The 12,698-nt window shown below is 47.6% G+C and overlaps 1 protein-coding gene and 1 long non-coding RNA gene across 4 annotated transcripts in view; one reads left to right on the top strand and one right to left on the bottom strand.

The window, feature by feature from the left end:
• Positions 1–12,698, bottom strand: part of LOC142568058 (SH3KBP1-binding protein 1-like) — a 177,421-nt gene that overhangs the window by 10,543 nt on the left and 154,180 nt on the right. The gene's annotated exons all lie outside the window — the stretch shown is intronic.
• The window catches only part of LOC142568059 (uncharacterized), a 37,660-nt gene that overhangs the window by 24,201 nt on the left and 761 nt on the right, over positions 1–12,698 (top strand). Inside the window, exon 3 of one of the 2 annotated variants that reach the window (XR_012825358.1) lies at positions 3,007–3,472. The exons of the other annotated variant lie outside the window; for it this stretch is intronic. This is a non-coding gene — a long non-coding RNA (uncharacterized LOC142568059). Of the gene's footprint in view, positions 1–3,006; positions 3,473–12,698 lie in introns of those variants that run through there. 2 annotated transcript variants of the gene reach the window in all.

The raw sequence follows: 12,698 nt of genomic DNA, 5'->3' as shown, positions 1-12,698 counted from the left end.
GGTGCTCAGCATAGAAGAAAAATTAGACATCGTCCGTGCTATTGAACGTGATACGAAGAAGGCGGCGCTGGCATGCGACAGGGATCTGCTGTTGACTACGGTGTGTGGCATTTGGAATGCGAAAAAGTTGCTCGGCAGCGCTGCTGTGACCACGAAGACATGTCGGCTACGAGGTTCGACTTTTCGCCATCGTTGCCTCTGTTGTTGCCGAAGTGCAGACTAGCGACAGTGATGAGGATGACATGGAAAGTGACAGCACAGGTGATTCAGGCCCGACAGTGGCATAAGCTGCGCATTACGTCAGGCTCATGAATGCAATCGTTGCGACGAGAACAGGGGCGCAATAACATAACTCTATTCCAAACGAAAAGTATTCCAAACTCCGGCACCCGGCAATGAAAAAGGCACCCCGGGACTTCTGCAGCACCACTGCATGCGTGCACGGAGAATACGTAACGCCAACGAGGAATCTACCATGCGAGTGTTTGCCGAGAAGAGGGGGCTGGCTGAAAAGCTGGCACGCAGCTTCAGTAAGTTTGAGGCCGCTGTCATCGTGCTAGGCTGCCGCGGCATCAAACGAAAATAACACTTTTGTTGCACGAAGTGAATAAATACTGCATGTTTTTTTTCCTTTTCATCGCACTCTCTCCGAGTTCCATTTTCGACAGGCAAGTGGGCGATCTCATACTATTTGAGTTAAAGAGTACCACTGTTTAGTACATGCTTTTTCCGAGCTCCGGCCAACTACGGTTTAATGAGGTTTCACTGTAGTAGCAGTGTCCGAATACTGAATACTAGATGCTAATCGAATATCGAATAAAAAAAAAAAAAAGCCCCAATATAAAATCAAATATAAAAAAATTTAAGACAAACTTTTATGCTTCCGAATTTTGTACAAAGAACACAGTGCTGTGCATGCTCAAGAGGCTAACCACATTGCTTTACAAGAATCTTGCTAGCTATCAGTAACTTACGTATACAGAAATTTAGATGTATAGTATGGTCTACTTCGCTTGCTGTTACTTCCGGTGTTCCGCAAGGTAGTGTGTTAGGACCTTTGCTGTTTTTAATATATATTAATGATTTAGTAAATGTAATTCCGCAGTCAGTGTCAGTAAAATTGTTCGCAGATGACTGCGTTGTATATAAAGAAATAACATCAATAGAAGACCATAAGTTGCTCGAAGAATCTTTGCTTAAAATATGTCACTGGTGTGAAGAATGGAATATGGATTTAAACATTGATAAAAGTGTACTTCTCCGAGTTACGCGAAAAAGAAATATTAGCTGTTACCAATATTGCCTCCACAACAGTCACATTAGCGAGGTCTCACAATATAAATACCTAGGAATAACTCTTAACAACCGATTAACCTAGGGCACTCATATTTCTGAGATCTGTTCAACTGCATTCTCGAAGCTCTGTTTCGTGAGATGAAAATTAAAACATACTCCTAGCCATATTAACCTCTTGGCTTATAAAACTTTCATCAGGTCCAAACTTGAATGCTCGTCCGTAATTTGGGACCCCCACACTAAGAAAGACACCTATCAATTAGAGCTCATTCAGAGAAAGGCAGTACGTTTCGTTTTTCATAAATACAGAAGGTCAGACTCCCCAACACAACTTATGAAGGACAATAATATCCCGTTGCTTAGTACACATAGAAAACTGAGCCGCATTTCTTTCCTTCATAAAATTTTGGCAGGAAAGCTTAGCATTGCTCCCCCCTCATTCCTCAGGCACTCCACTACTCGAAGGACTCGACATTATAGCGAACACTCATTACAGCCTATATTTGCTAAAACAAACTCATTTAAGCGCGGTTTTTTTCCCTCAAACAATAGCTGATTGGAACGCGCTTCCTGAATCGATTTTTCGCTCTCCTGACGTGGAACAGGCCCTTCAAACTTTGTTTCTTCAATAGAAAGTAAGCAATTTCAATGTTCATTGTTTTAGTTTCTGCTCTGTCATTTTTAATTTTTGATTCTCTTGTATGTTACATGCAATGTAATCTTTTTTTCTTTTTTTGCATTTGCGTGCTATTATGATTTGTGTTTTCAGGCCCCTACTGCTTGGGCCAATCTGGCCTGCAGTATTGTGAAATAAATAAATAAAAAACACCAAATTAGTAGGCCAGCACTGATAACAACTCAGTTCGTATATGAAGGTCTGGAAATACAGTCGAACCCGGATATACCAAATTCGACGGGGATCGAAAAATAGTTCGATATAGCGAAAATTCGATATACAGATATAGGCCAAAAAAGCACTCGCGATCATAAAAAATTGTGACTTACCGATTGGAATAGCCGCAATCACATAGCATGTGCACACAATATGAAAGTGCTTTATTTCACGGAAAAAAATCACTAATTTTGGGGTGATTTTTCCACTGGGAAATGAAGTTTAAAACACTAGTCTCAATCTTCTCGAAACTGTCCAGGTGCGAGAGCCCAGTGCCTTCCATTTCGCCACAACAGCGCCGAATAAGGCTGAATGCCCGTTGCCTGATCATCAGGCTGTCCTGCTTGTTTTTTAACAACGTACTTAAAGTACTCAGTGGAATGCCGAATGCATCTGCCAGGGAGGACTTCTTTTCTCCATTCTCGACACGCCAGATTACTTCAAGCTTTCTTGCAAAGTCGAGATTCTTCCTCTTTTTTTGTCCGCGGATGCCATAGCTCACCAGCTGACCGCAATCACACACGCTACACACGGCACGTTGAAACACAGGTACGCACAACAAAACACGCGTTGCACAGATGGAGCAGTCCGAGCGAAGCCTGTTCGAGCGGCAGTCAACGGGGCTGTGAAGGAACGACAAAGGGAAAAGAAAGAAGAGAGTGGGGAAAAAGATTGGCGGAATATGCCATCGAAGGCGCTGCGGGCGCAACTGCCGCTTCGCTATGCTTCGTTTTTTGAGCCGTCTCTTGCTTTCTTGTCTCCCCTGGCCCACGAGTGACCATGCCGACCCCTCACTCTCTCTCTCTCCTATTTCCCAGGAAGCGTGGCTTGGAAACGTCGCCGCGTCTCCATGCCGCGCACTCTCTTCGCTGAGCTCCAATGCCCTTGCCCAATGCACATGCCGGCGGTAGAGGAGGAGCGAGAGAGCTCGCGCCGGTGGGGTGCAAGAATGGGGGAAAGGCTCTGCGTCTCCGTTGCTAGGAAACGACCGCGCATGCGCAGAGGAGGAGCCTGCTGACTGACTCTGCGGAAGTGTTTTCCCCTGAGGACCGGACACGAAGGTCTTTGGGAAAAGTGCACCTCCCAGGGGCGCGGCGCAGCGTTCAATATATTGAATGTCCGACGAAAATGGAATTCGATATACTACGCAATTGTTCTATACTTTTACATAGTATATTCAAGGGGGTAATCTGTGTGTTCAATATAGCCAATAATTCGAAATATGCGGGTTTGACTGTACTTATCGATAGAATGTCTACCGCAGAGTTTTTTTTCTAAGTGATGTTTACTACTACTACTACTACTACTATAAAATAGAATTGAGTGCTTTTTCCCCCTGAAGCTGAAGAAATAGCGAAGTTGTCCTAAATGCCTGTGGGGTATTCAGTTTATTAGTGGGCCATATTATCCTTAATGGCAATCTTCAATTGCTTGGAAAGTACTGCTTTCCTGTTTTCTTCCAGAAAATGAGAGGGTTTTTCCCTCTTTATGGCAGCTGGTTTTTCAGGGTCAACTGCGCGGAATTTGCATCATGTCACTCAGAACTGCTCCGCGCGTTCATTGGCGCTGCAAGCATCGGCTGCAGTCGGCATCGTTCGTACAGAGTTCTCAAATCGGGAGGCCCATGGCATGTTCGCGTGACGTCCCCCCTCTACCTTTCTTTTTGTTGGCATCCCTCTGCCATCCGTGTAAATTTGTCTGCAGCTGGGAGCCAGCGTGCTGCTGCATGATATTTCTGAGCACGCCATGTAAACCCAAAGCTAGCCTTATGATGGGTCGCTCAAAGCTATGAAAAGAGACCATTGTGAACCTACGAATGCCGTTTCGAACCTGGGTCCACTGTATGGTATTTCGCAAAGATAGCAGCCACGAACATGCAACAATCATCCAGTGCGCTAGCTTTTGTTGGCGAGGCGGTTTGCCGGCATTGTGCAACTGCTGTGAATATGTTTGCATATATCACTATAACTTAGTCATTGACACCTGATGACGTGTCTCCAATTATCATTATTTTTTTATTTAACATGCCCTCAGAGCCAGAGGCATTACAGAGGGGAGTGGTACAAAAGAAAATATGGTACATCGAAAGTAAACAAAATTCAGTTATTAATATGTAGAAACCACAGGCCTAACGTGCTAGACAGTGCAGCCAATGGTGTGGCCTTGACGAAAATTCACCGCCGGCTGATATAACAACGGGCCACAAACTGTTGCAGAGAGCTTGTCGCTAATGAAGAGCTTTAGTGTGTCCGGTATGACAGCAAGCACAGGCAGTTTCCTGGATGTGTGGTGGCGTAAACGTGAGCAGTGAAATTGGTAGTGCCAGCTTGTAGTACCGTATATACACGATTGTAAGTCGACTCGAATGTAAGTTGACCCCCCCATATCGTTTGACCGGAAAAAAAAAAAAAAAAAACCCGAGGGCGCATTCGATAATGAAAATTTATTAGTAGCTGACACGGTCATTGGACTACTCGTCTTCACTAGTGCTGCCATCGTCATCGTCGCTGCGGTCCCATAGCGTGTCGTGGTCCAGCGAAATTTCAAATTTGGCAAACGACCGCACCAGGACATCTTGCAGAACAGCAGCCCACGCCAAATGCACCCAACCACACGCAGCCGTCTGGGAGGCTCTTTTGACAGGTCCGGTTGGCGTAATTTCGCAGTCTTCTGCCGCCAGCCACTTGTTGTACTCACGGCGGAGCAGAACCTTAAAATTAAGGCGGAGGTCCGGGCTTATTTCATGACCACGTCGCACTTCACTGGCAGGGACCGATCATGCATTTCAGCGACGTACGCCGCAAGCTTAGCCTACAGCTCCGGAAAGCGTCCATACTTCGGCACGTGGGAAATTTCTCACTTGCCGTCACACAGGTGAAAATTTCGCTTCGCTGCAGTCGCCACTCTCGCACCACCCGTTTAGAAACATCGAAATTGCGGCCCGCTGCGCAGTGATTTGTTTCTTCGGCGTAACGGATGGCAGCCCTCTTGAACGCTGCTGTGAACGAGTGCCGAAAGATTAGTGGGCCTGCAGTACTCATGACGACTGGGGAAGCGTAGAAGTAGCGCGTAGCCGAAGTGGAGCGCGTCAAGAAGTTAGTCAAACCAATACCAATGCCTTTAAACAGAGAAAAAGAAACCCGCGAGCGGTGTCTGCTCTTCCATGAACTACAGATACTACCGTTCTGAGGGTGCCGCCGCAAATGGGAACAGCGGCGCTTCCATCAACTATCGACCCCCCCCCCCCATGAGTGTTGCATGCACTGTAAGACTCTCAAAAATGTTGAAAAACCCTTCCGAAATGCGAACAAACACGCGGCATAGCGAAAAGATACGGGTAGGGCCATAGAGCAAACATAAAATTGTAACTACGTTGTAGCTCTCGTTGGTATGGCTTTTTTTGGCTGGGCCATGTTTTTGGTTTCGATTGTAAGTCGACCCCCCAACTTCAGACTTTCAAATTTTAAAAAAGGGGTCGACTTACAATCGTGTAAATATGGTACAAAGCTCAACCATATGAACACAGAGCCAAACACTATGTTCTTCTTTGCTGCTGGAGTAAATTTTTGACAATGGCGTAATCATGTTCACCACTATGCCACTGCCGAAAATTTGCACCAACAACGAAGTAGAATATAGTTGGTTACTCAAATATTAGCTCTGTACTTGTCTGGTACGAGGTGCCTGCAACGCTCAAGCCGCTCATGTTTACACGACCGTCTATCCGGCAATTAAACCAAAGCGCCCCCATTCGCCAGAATACCGGACACACTAAAACTCTCTAATAAGTTTCTACGGGAGACTCATCAGTGATTTTTAGCAAAATCACGCGTACCGGTTAGATTGATGCCCTCTGAAGTGGCGTTCAGGTCTCTGGTAGACCAGCCAGCAACTACTGTAAGCACGCATATTAAGTTAGTCCATGCGCTCACATGCAGGTAGAAAGCTCCAAACTGCATGAACAGTAAACTCGCATATTCAATGTGATTAGCGTGCCTTATGGTGGCTAATTGGCCCGTTCTTTACACAAGCTGCCATACTTTGCTCATGCGATGCTTTTGTTGCTCCCTCTGTCTTATCTATTATTTTATTTTTAACGCAATTAGCATTCTCAGAATACTTCATGCACTTTTCAAGGGCTAAGTGTATTTATCTATCTGTCTATGTATGACTCCAACCATTTTCTCACAAACATAGGTCACTGGGCGGTCCGTGGTTGAATGGGTGGTGTATTTGGCAGCTGGGCTAAGGGAACCAGTTTGAAAACAATCGCTGTACCACCTCGGGTCACTGGGTATGCAACACTAGGTATTCAATGAACCTCTCCGACAAAAACTTGGGGCCACTGGTTATGCGCTACCCGATATGCACCTCTCTTCAATGAACATTTGATGCAAATTTGGATCTCTGGGTATGTGCCACACGGTATGCACCGCTCTTTACCGACCCTCTTTGATGTCAACTTGGGTCACTGGCTGTGCAACCCTGGTTGTGTGCCACTGGACATGCACCATTCTTCAATGAACCTTTGATGCAAATTTGGATCTCTGGGTATGTGCCACACGGTATGCACTGCTCTTTACCGACCCTCTTTGATGTCAACTTGGGTCACTGGCTGTGCAACCCTGGTTGTGTGCCACTGGACATGCACCATTCTTCAATGAACCTTTGATGCAAATTTGGATCTCTGGGTATGTGCCACACGGTATGCACCGCTCTTTACCGACCCTCTTTGATGTCAACTTGGGTCACTGGCTGTGCAACACCGGTTGTGTGCCACTGGACATGCACCACTCTTCAATGAACTTTTGATGCAAATTTGGATCTCTGGGTATGTGCCACACGGTATGCACTGCTCTTTACCGACCCTCTTTGATGTCAACTTGGGTCACTGGCTGTGCAACCCTGGTTGTGTGCCACTGGACATGCACCATTCTTCAATGAACCTTTGATGCAAATTTGGATCTCTGGGTATGTGCCACAGGGTATGCAACGCTCTTTACCGACACTCTTCGATGTCAACTTGGGTCACTGGCTGTGCAACACTGGACATGCACCATTCTTCAATGAACCTATGATGCAAATTTGGACTTCTGGGTATGTGCCACAGGGTATGCAACGCTCTTTACTGACTCTCTTTGTAGGCAACTTGGGTCACTGGCTGTGCAACACTGGTTGTGTGCCACTGGACCTGCACCACTCTTCAATGAACCTTTGATGCAAATTTGTATCTCTGGGTATGTGCCACACGGTATGCACCGCTCTTTACCGACCCTCATTGATGTCAACTTGGGTCACTGGCTGTGCAACCCTGGTTGTGTGCCACTGGACATGCACCATTCAAAGAACCTTTGATGCAAATTTGGATCTCTGGGTATGTGCCACAGGGTATGCAACGCTCTTTACCGACACTCTTTGATGTCAACTTGGGTCACTGGCTGTGCAACACTGGACATGCACCATTCTTCAATGAACCTTTGATGCAAATTTGGACTTCTGGATATGTGCCACAGGGTATGCAACGCTCTTTACTGACTCTCTTTGAAGGCAACTTGGGTCACTGGCTGTGCAACACTGGTTGTGTGCCACTGGACCTGCACCACTCTTCAATGAACCTTTGATGCAAATTTGTATCTCTGGGTATGTGCCACAGGGTATGCAACGCTCTTTACCGACCCTCTTTGATGTCAACTTGGGTCACTGGCTGTGCAACACCGGTTGTGTGCCACTGGACATGCACCACTCTTCAATGAACTTTTGATGCAAATTTGGATCTCTGGGTATGTGCCACACGGTATGCACTGCTCTTTACCGACCCTCTTTGATGTCAACTTGGGTCACTGGCTGTGCAACCCTGGTTGTGTGCCACTGGACATGCACCATTCTTCAATGAACCTTTGATGCAAATTTGGATCTCTGGGTATGTGCCACACGGTATGCACCGCTCTTTACCGACCCTCTTTGATGTCAACTTGGGTCACTGGCTGTGCAACACCGGTTGTGTGCCACTGGACATGCACCACTCTTCAATGAACTTTTGATGCAAATTTGGATCTCTGGGTATGTGCCACACGGTATGCACTGCTCTTTACCGACCCTCTTTGATGTCAACTTGGGTCACTGGCTGTGCAACCCTGGTTGTGTGCCACTGGACATGCACCATTCTTCAATGAACCTTTGATGCAAATTTGGATCTCTGGGTATGTGCCACAGGATATGCAACGCTCTTTACCGACACTCTTCGATGTCAACTTGGGTCACTGGCTGTGCAACACTGGACATGCACCATTCTTCAATGAACCTATGATGCAAATTTGGACTTCTGGGTATGTGCCACAGGGTATGCAACGCTCTTTACTGACTCTCTTTGTAGGCAACTTGGGTCACTGGCTGTGCAACACTGGTTGTGTGCCACTGGACCTGCACCACTCTTCAATGAACCTTTGATGCAAATTTGTATCTCTGGGTATGTGCCACACGGTATGCACCGCTCTTTACCGACCCTCTTTGATGTCAACTTGGGTCACTGGCTGTGCAACCCTGGTTGTGTGCCACTGGACATGCACCATTCAAAGAACCTTTGATGCAAATTTGGATCTCTGGGTATGTGCCACAGGGTATGCAACGCTCTTTACCGACACTCTTTGATGTCAACTTGGGTCACTGGCTGTGCAACACTGGACATGCACCATTCTTCAATGAACCTTTGATGCAAATTTGGACTTCTGGATATGTGCCACAGGGTATGCAACGCTCTTTACTGACTCTCTTTGAAGGCAACTTGGGTCACTGGCTGTGCAACACTGGTTCTGTGCCACTGGACCTGCACCACTCTTCAATGAACCTTTGATGCAAATTTGTATCTCTGGGTATGTGCCACACGGTATGCACCGCTCTTTACCGACCCTCTTTGATGTCAACTTGGGTCACTGGCTGTGCAACCCTGGTTGTGTGCCACTGGACATGCACCACTCTTCAATGAACCTTTGATGCAAATTTGGATCTCTGGGTATGTGCCACACGGTATGCACTGCTCTTTACCAACCCTCTTTGATGTCAACTTGGGTCACTGGCTGTGCAACACTGGCTGTGCAACACTGGACGTGCACCATTCTTCAATGAACCTTTGATGCAAATTTGGATCTCTGGGTATGTGCCACACGGTATGCACCGCTCTTTACTGACCCTCTTTGATGTCAACTTGGGTCACTGGCTGTGCAACACTGGTTGTGTGCCACTGGACATGCACCACTCTTCAATGAACCTTCGATGCAAATTTGGATCTCTAGGTAGGTGCCACAGGGTATGCAACGCTATTCACTGACCCTGGAGTGCCTCTGGATATGCTCCACTCTTCAATGACCCTTTGATGCAAATTTCGATCTCTGGGTATGTGCCACAGGGTATGCGATGCTCTTTACAGACCCTCTTTGATGTTAACTTGGGTCACTGGCTATGCAACACTGGTTATGTGCCACTGGATATGCAGCACTGTTAAATGAACCTCTTTGACGCAAACTTGGATCTCTGGGTATGTGCCACAGGGCATACACTGCTCTACTGACCCTCTTTCTGCTCTCTACTGGACACCGACTCTAGACAGGTCCCAAAAAAGGCCATCACCCCACCACTGGTATAGCCTGAGCTAAGGATGAAAGGGGGGGGGGGGGGCGACAACAACGACGACGTTGGAGTTGCAGTTAATTAGATGTTTGCCCCGAGGCAGAGCACCACTAATCCATCAGTGACTATCCAGTGGTCAACGCAACGTGGACACCGACTCTTGATGGGTCCCAAAAAAATTGGAGGCTTATCAAGGTTAAGCCCAGTGGATGCTTCGCATCCACTGGGCTTAACCTTAGCGTATCCTTAGCGTTTGGAGGCATCTTGACCGCATACACGCCCGGCGCAAAGACGCTGGCGCGGTTGCGGGCTAAGAGACTGACGCGACGGCGGGCGCGCGCCGCTTCATCCCTGGCGTGACGTCACATATCACATGATGCAGCGATGGTGGCGCCGCCGCCGTTTTGCGCGCAACGGCGTGAACCGAAGCGTGGAGGCCTCCGCCGGGCGACGTCCGACGGCGCGATATGAGGCCCCATCTGCAGCCGGTGTGACGTCATCACGTGACGTCACATCATGTGATCTCACTTCAGGGTCCATGGTGGCCACCGCCAGGAGGAGACCGACGGCGCGATATGAGGCGCCATCTGCAGCCGGTGTGACGTCATCACGTGACGTCATGTCACATGACCTACTTGAAGGTCACTTGAAGGTCAATGGTGGCCACCGCCAAGAGGCGACCGACGGCGCGATATGAGGCCCCATCTGCAGCCTGTGTGACGTCATCACGTGACGTCATGTCACGTGACCCCACTTCAGGGTCAATGGTGGCCACCGCCGGGCGTCGCGCGAAGGCCCGAAACCTACGTTAATATGCTTCACATAAACGGCAATCAGCCCACCATTACCTGCCAGCGTGAACTAAGAATGAAAAGGGGGCCCCATCCAATGCTACCAAACAATGACGGCGACCTTGCATTCACAGGTTGCTTTCTTGCCACATATTCCAAACCATCGGGCTTTGGACGCGGAGTTACTGCAGAGTTTTGCAAGCATGGGCATGGTATCGCAAGAGAGTTGATGACTGTGATTTGCTGCTGGACAGTCTTCAGATTCCCTAGTCAAATCATCCAGGGAAGACGACATTAACCCTTTCGCTGTCACGGACGTACCGGTACGTTCTCTATCATGCGTTCAAAATTTCGTGCCTTAGCGCAAAGCTGGTGCTCCTGGACTGGCCACACCATCTGTTGACTCTTTCTACAAGTTCGTACCTTAGCGCAAAGCTCGTGCTCCTGGATTGGCCACACCATCTGTTGACTCTTTCTACAAGTTCGTACTTTCACACCGACCTGTGTTGGTACATGTATTGAAAAGTACGGTGCAACTGCCACTCGCCCCTCTCTCTTTGCTGAGTGGCGCGGTGGCTCCGCGTTCGCTGGATCATGCGTCGCGCGCGTGTGGTTATGGGTTTAAGGGTTGTTCTGCCATCTCCGCTGGTTTGAAGGTTTTTATTTTTCTTCTGTTGGTGAGTCTGCTACGGCGCGTCAAGTTCAGGGGCATGCACTGTTGCCTCTCCGAAAAGAGTGACTCGATTGCTGCTTTCGCTCTCCCGCCGTACCCTCGCTTCCAACTTGCCGCAGTAAACGTAAAGCCCTTCGAACTTTGTTTTAGCCTTTTTCCATCTCCCTCTCTCTTCTTGATCACACAACGTCCCATTTCTCTCCGTTGTGCGGGCGATTGAAAGCGCATCCTCCCTGCGCGCGGTTACTTTCGGATGGCTGAGCGCGTGGGACCTTCGTCTGCTCATTGGAGTGGTGGCTATTCCAATTCAGAATACGAGCCAAGCTCGGATTCGGACTCGGACAGAGTCTCATGCGAGGAAGAGGTGAGGTGAGTTCCGCATCGTCAGATTCGGATGTTGAACGGATGTTATAGTCAAGCTGATGATGATGATGATGATGTTTACTAACAGCTGCAGAACACTGAAATGTGCATATTGCATTGACTATGTTATTTGTATACCAATCATAATCAAAAATAAATTGCTATGTTCATTCCTTGTTATGCTCGTTCCCTGAAACCAAGCCAACACTGGGGGTGCGTCACAGCCAGAAAGGTCCGACAGCGAAAGGGTTAAAAGTAGAGACTTTTCGAGCAGTGAACAGAGGGTCCAGATGTGAACTAGGACGTTCAACTTGCTCTTGCGTGGAGTGGGCTTCCGTAACTGGGGCCGCATAACTAAGCCAACAAAGCCTTTTTCCTTCATTTTCTACAACCTGACATAGCAGTTGATGGGCATGGTGGATTCCTTGCCCTAACACCACCATAAGCCACAAAACCATCCACAATTTCGTTAATAGTGGCTGCGGTTTCGTCCGCAGCAGTTGCAGCAACTTTGCAGTTTCGTCTTGACTCCGAGCAAAGCTGTCTAGGACGAAGATCATTGGTTACATCGCAATGGACAGATGATCTGCCCGTCCATTTAAAAGATTGGGATGTGTTTGCGATTGTGAAAAGTGTGTCTCAGGATGAGAATGTGCACTTCAGCTGTGCCGCAAAGGAAGTTGCAAGGCCTTCGCCGCTGCGAGCACTAATCAATCACGAGATTAAGAGAATTGCAGCTACCACACTGCTTTTGTGCAAAATAGAAACAGGTTTTGCTGATTCATTCTGTAAATATAAGTTTGTTGATTTAGGAAGTATTTGTTTATTGTTTTGTTGATATGCTCAATAATTCAACGTTCGGTTAATTCTGACATTGTATTGGCGTCGTAAAATCTGAATTAACAAGGTTTTATTGTAGCAAAGGTCAAGTAAATGAAATTTTACTGAAGAAATGAATGAAGCATGAAGTTGCAGACGACAGTTTCCCATGCTTACTCAGAATGGAACCCTGCAAATGTGCAACAGAATTAGTGATGCATGAAGTTGGTGGCGACAATTG

Source organism: Dermacentor variabilis, unplaced genomic scaffold (genome assembly GCF_050947875.1).
Source record: "Dermacentor variabilis isolate Ectoservices unplaced genomic scaffold, ASM5094787v1 scaffold_16, whole genome shotgun sequence".
In the NCBI taxonomy this organism is placed as follows: domain Eukaryota; kingdom Metazoa; phylum Arthropoda; class Arachnida; order Ixodida; family Ixodidae; genus Dermacentor; species Dermacentor variabilis.
Note: the sequence above shows the minus strand (reverse complement) of the source record. Positions and strands in the feature narration are given on the sequence as shown.